At 33.4% G+C, this 6,304-nt stretch overlaps 1 long non-coding RNA gene across 1 annotated transcript; it reads right to left on the reverse strand.

The window, feature by feature from the left end:
• Positions 1 to 3,508: 3,508 nt before the first annotated feature.
• Positions 3,509 to 5,906, reverse strand: LOC141594571 (uncharacterized). The gene is made up of 3 exons (XR_012522224.1): positions 5,817 to 5,906; positions 5,396 to 5,474; positions 3,509 to 4,251 (listed from the first exon to the last, which is right to left on the reverse strand). It is a non-coding gene; the product is annotated as an uncharacterized LOC141594571 (long non-coding RNA).
• Positions 5,907 to 6,304: the final 398 nt, after the last annotated feature.

Consider the following 6,304-nt stretch of genomic DNA (forward strand, 5'->3'; position numbering starts at 1 on the left):
TAGGCTTAAAATCTGACTAGTACTTAAAGGGATTGAAAGTACTACTCATATCAACAAAGTGCACTTTCTTTTATGGTCATCCATGCAAAAGAACTCCAAAGTTCAGCGTGCTTGGTTGGGAGTAGTCTTAGGATGGGTGACCTCCTGGAAAGGTTCCCGGGATGCGCATGAGTGAGGACAAAATGCGCTATAAAGGACTCGTGTTGATCTGTGGGCCATGTACACAGCCTGACAAGTTACCGTGAGTGACCGCACCCGACCCTAGGTTTGGTCCGGGGTGTTACACGTACCTGAAAAGACTAAAAAATAAAATAAAATAAGATCTGATGCGAACATACCAATTATCATATCTGAACCGACTGAAATAAAATAATGATAAGGATGGCCAGAGGCTCGTGCTGATAACGTGTTGTGAAATAAAGACAAGAGAATTGTAGAGAGAGGTTAGAGAAAATATATATAGAGAGAGAGACAGAAGTGTATTCTTAATCAATTATGAAGGGTTTATATATACAATACAATAGGCATGAAGTTGCCATAAAATAATATATTATAGAGTTATTCTAAGATATGGTCCATATATACATTCATAATATTATACCATAATATTTCATAACATCTTGTAAAATCTCGTAAAAGTTGAAAAAACGATCAAGTTTGAATAAATGAGCTTGATATGTGTTAGGAAATAGGCTTGATATGGAAAATAAGTCTAGAGTTCTAAACATGGTAGAATGTTCGTTTCTTGCCAAAGAAGGAAGAGTTTTTCTTATATTAACTAGTTTAACACCCGTGCAAAGAAGCACGGGCATGCAGGGGCGGACCCAAGAATTTTTTTATGGTGTAGCAAAACGTAAACACATAGTCATTCGATAGTATGCTAAAATATACGTTGTAGACGAAGATTAAAGTCTATTATTTTAAGCATTTCTTTCCTTCTTCAAAAAATTCTTCAATCATGTTGGCCTCTTAGCCCAACGAAAAAAAAATTCCGATCATTTTGTGACATGGACAAATTAATTAAATTTTACGATTACTGGTGTATTAATAAACAAAAACTAAAATAAATTTGATCCTAAATATCAAAAATCAAATAAAATTAATTTCATTAGGAAAATATGTTTTTATGAGATTTAAATTAGAAACAAAATCAACTCTCTCAAATATCACAAATCAAATAAACTTCATTTCATTCCGAAAATTAAAATTAAAATTAAACTAGGAACAACATCAATTACATAAAAATAATGAAGAGATCATAATTTCATTAATAAATCTTACTTAAGACGGTTTAAAATAAGACGGACTAAATGTTACCATTTTTTTAATAGAATGTAATCACTTAAAGATAAAATGTTATAACTAAAGTTGTCACTTTTTACCTAAAAATGATGGTAACATTTTATCAGAAAATGATAATATTTTGTCGTAAAATGGCTACATTTGATTTGTCATAAATGAATTAAGAGCATGAAGAAGGATAGTGCGGTAGTACTTAAGGAAAGCAAAAATTTACTTCGTATTCCATGTCATCCAAGATTTAATCTAATTTGGATTTTTTTACTAATTTCATTGGGACTAGAAAAAAGGTTATGAATATTTTACTCTGATTCGGGAGATACTAAATTGGAAGTTGGAACCATTAAAAAGCAAGTCTCATTAATGACTGGCGGTTAAAGTATCTTTGGTGTAGCATAGCATAGTTTTCTGTTAATATTTTTGGGGTTTGGTGTAGCACTTGCTACACCATTAGACAACGTGGGTACGCCCCTGCGGGTATGTATAGACAATATATATAGGCAAGTTTTAAATTTTTAAAATACAATCTTATTTTAGTCTAACTCGTATAAATGATTTACATTACCTGGAAAATATGTAATAAAAAGCCAACTTCAATTAATTCAATGAAATGTAATGGACAAACACAAAAATAGGTATATTTAACCAATTCAGAATTTTTATTTTTATTTTTACAACAACAACAACATCATCAGAGCCTTAATCCCAAAAAGATTTGGGGTCGGCTGACATGAATCATCCTTTCGAACCGTCCAAGGGTGAACACACACCTCAAAATGCAAATAAAAAAAGGGAAGATGAAAAACAAAAGGAAGAACGAAAATGTAATGGAAAGTCAAGGTAAACTTAGGGGTTTTAAAATCGAATTCCGTCTTTCTTTTATAAAAACTTAAAATTTAAATCGAGAGAAAAGATTAAAACGATTTTTAAAAACCGAAAATAGAGTTAAGGCTCCGGAATGAACCAGGTAAAATCTATAAGAAAGTGGTTGGTGAAAAAGTGTACTAAAGGAGAGAAAAATAAATAATTTAATTTTTAAATTAAATAAAAAACATTAAATCTGTCAAAAAAACATCAAATACTAAAAATCCACATGTATCCTTTCCCTCCATTGTGCCCTCTCCGTCACCATACTCTCCTCAAGCCCCAGAACTCTCATATCGTGCTCTATCACTCTCAACCATGTCTGTCTCGGTCTTCCTCTGCCTCTAGGGACCTTTTCTGTTCTCCAAGTCTCCAGCCTCCTAACTGGTGCGTCCATAGGTCTCCTTCTCACATGGTCAAACCATCTTAGTCTGTTTTCCATCATCTTGTCCTCTATTGGCGCCACTTTTACCTTTTCCCTAATCACCTCATTCCTTAACCGATCTTGCCTTGTATGTCCGCACATCCACCTCAACATGCGCATCTCCGCCACACTCATCTTTTGAATGTGACAATGCTTCACGGCCCAACACTCGGAGCCGTAAAGTAGGGCAAACCTAATTGCCGTGCGATAAAATTTTCCCTTTAATCTTTGGGGCATATCTTTATCGCATAGAAACCCTGAAACACTCTTCCATTTCAACCATCCCGCTTTAATTCTGTGAGCCACATCTCCGTCTAACTCCCCTTCTTTTTGAATAATAGATCCTGGATATCTGAAGAAATCCGAACCCTCAACAACATTCCCATCGAAAATAATACTCCCCGCCTCTGTCGATCTCAACCCCGCCACCTTAGTGAACTGACACCTCAAATACTCAGTCTTACTCCTGCTCAGCCTGAACCCACGAGTCTCTAGAGTCTGCCTCCACAATTCCAACTTTCTCTCCACCCCCTCTTTTGTCTCATCAATCAACACAAAAAAAATATAATTTTTTGTACTACTTTTTCACGTTGTTAAACATTATTAGCATGCAAAGACCAGAGCAGATCCTCTGTCCCATTTTGTGTCTCATCTTGTGTCCCATTACTTCTCCTAATGACACATTAGCACTTTGAGACATAATATTACCATTTTTATTATTTCAAGTGTGATGCGTTAAATTTTTTATTATGTTTACCACTTTCCGCTCTTGTCAAGAAACTTCAAACTTATTACCATGTTTCATATATTTAATCCACAAATTCTTGTTTAAGACTGAGATATTCATCTAAAACAATAAAATGGGTTTTAGACGTATGGATGAGAATAAAAACAGAATGTTTAAGAAATGCAAGACTTGTCTCATCTCCCAATATGAAATAGTATATGACCCTTTTACACTTAAAGATAGATATGATCATCTGAATGAAAACCTACTATATATAATCAGAGCATCCATAGGCTACCGTATCTCCACATCTACACTTGTCAAACAGGTGCAATTCTAATTTCTAAAGGATAAACTTTGACATGCTTTTATAAAGTTTAAAAATGGAAATAAGGTAAAATAAAAGGCATGAATTATGAATTAACCAAAACAACACTCTACTCAGAATTATCACTTGCCACTTTCCTAATGTATTTGTCCCTTTTTTTCCCCAGTAATTAGCTCATGTAGATGATAATTAATAAAAAAGGTTAATGATTAAATAAATAGAGATTTTGTTTAAGGGAATTGGTTTCAAATGATGGAACTGGGAATCGGCCGACGACCTCAGTCGTGATTCAATCTAAGTTCCATCAGGCTCAAGGATTCTCAAAGCGCGTGCAACGGCTTCCATGGTACTCATGCACCCTCTAAACGGTTCCTTCTTCAGAATGAGGTCTAAATCTTATCACAAATGCTCCCTCCACTAACCTCGTAATCACAATTAAAATGTATGGCCGTTTCAAACTTTAATATAAATGAAAGACTTGCAGTCATCATTTCCTTGGCATGTTTCCAGTACATCAAAGACAATCATCACATGCCTCTCTGTGAGTTAGCCACTGATGATTTCCACTGATTGATAATTTGATACCTACTGAAGGCATAGATTTTGAACCTGCATTAACAGCAAAAGGCAAGAATTTAATAGAAATTATTCACTGATCAGGAGGGAAAGGAGCACCATATCTATCAAATAACTGCTCTGACTCCAAAAAATGAACTTGATAAGATTGATTCACGACAAAGGTTTATTACTCCCTCCGTATTAATCATTTGTTTGCCTTTGATTAAAATACCCCGCATAAAGACTAAAGAAAGTAAACAAATGACTGAGACGGAGGGAGTAAATTGCTCAAACCCTGAAATAATGGAATCTCTATTAATATTCATTCTTGTTGGTTATCCAAATTTTTACGATATCGTGCTCGAAAATTTGCCGTCTAGAGTAACTTGAAATCAAATTAATTCAAGGCTTGAAACTCATGTATAAGTTTATTAAGGTATATTAGTTGAAAGTTAAAAACTTCGAATAGTTTTAATCTTGCAGCCTTCTTGATAATTTAATGAACATTAGCTTGCATTAGCAACTAAAAAAATATAATAGTAGAAACCTTTCCAGATCGAATTAAAACACTACTTGCCCATTAAGATTGGGGCAATATCAGTAGATTGAGTTTTAGTATCAAAGTCCATACAAATGTACTCATACTCATCAACAACATTGAAAGTAAAGGTGAATTAAAACACTACTTGCCCATTAAATCAAGCTAAACCCATGCCAAGATGAATGATTTAACATGATAAAATTGAATTAAAACACAACCTTTACGTGGAATTGATCAAGCACAAATCAAACAAAGCATACCCGACATAATTCAATCGAATACTGCACATAAATAAAGTAACAAACATCCGAATAAAACATTAAATACTAATGAGCCATATGCAAATTTAAATTCATATAAGTACATAATTAAGATAGTGCAGCAGCTCCCAATCCATAAAGTTTTTGAATTGGATTATTGGTGATACAACTATTAAGCGGAGAAAATGTAAGTTCTGAAACATGCAGTTGCATTTCAAACTTTGGGAAAATCATAAAATAACAGTTAGGTCATGATGAAAATGATAGCTTCATTCAATTAACAATCAATATTACAAATATAGTATTGGGCAATGAGTAATTGCGCGCGAAATGGTATAACAAAGGGACACCATAAAATATAAAAAAAAAGACGGGAGAATGAAGAACGTCTTACATGAGGATGTTCAGAGGGTTAATAGATGATGTTCTGTACAATAAGATCAACTGCAGTGGTAAAAGTATGAAATCTCAGCCTGAAAATTGAAAAGACTAAAAAATCAATCACACATGCAAGGCGATGAGGAGATAATTAAAACAAAAGTGATTACAAATGCCTAAATGTATAGAAAATGCATATTCAAATGTAATCATATACTCTTATTAAAGATAATAATCAATTGCACCAATTTAGGCTCAAATGAAAGTAAAATACTAAATTAGTTGAATATTCTAACCAAACTCTTCACAAGTAAATTCAATTTTCAATTTTTCATTCAATTAAGTAGGTAGGTAGATTTATTGTCTTTTTTGAGAAATTTGTAGCAGACAAAATTAAAGTTTTGAAGATTGGGAGAGTTGTGACAGGGAAGTTTTACCTCAAAGATTAGAAACTGGATCTGAATATTAGGAGCGATGACTCGGTGAGTAAACCAAATGAAAGGCTGCAAATGAAGACGGGTTGAAGGAATGAAGAGCAACTTATGCAATTTAGGGTTTACTTGAGCGGGAAAATATGATGTCAAGATGATGTCAGCTGGTTCTTGTTTTATAGTTATAGATAGATATAGATAGATATATAGATAGATAGATATATAGATAGATATAGATAGATATATATTAATAGTTTATAGAAAAACTGCTTATTTTCTAATAGAATTAGGAAGGTAGATTATTTTTTGGTAAGGAGAATATTTGTACTACCCTATAAATAGGGTTGACTAGGTTGCTCATAATTGTACCCAATAATTGTGAGAGAGAGCCTAGCTAGTATAATTTGAGAATTCTCAAAGTTGTAGTGTTACAAAGAGTTTTTTGTAAGTGGCCTTGTTGATTAATACAATAAGGGTGTGATAGAGTTCTCCCA

The sequence above is a fragment of the Silene latifolia genome, chromosome 1 (assembly GCF_048544455.1).
Source record: "Silene latifolia isolate original U9 population chromosome 1, ASM4854445v1, whole genome shotgun sequence".
Classification (NCBI taxonomy): domain Eukaryota; kingdom Viridiplantae; phylum Streptophyta; class Magnoliopsida; order Caryophyllales; family Caryophyllaceae; genus Silene; species Silene latifolia.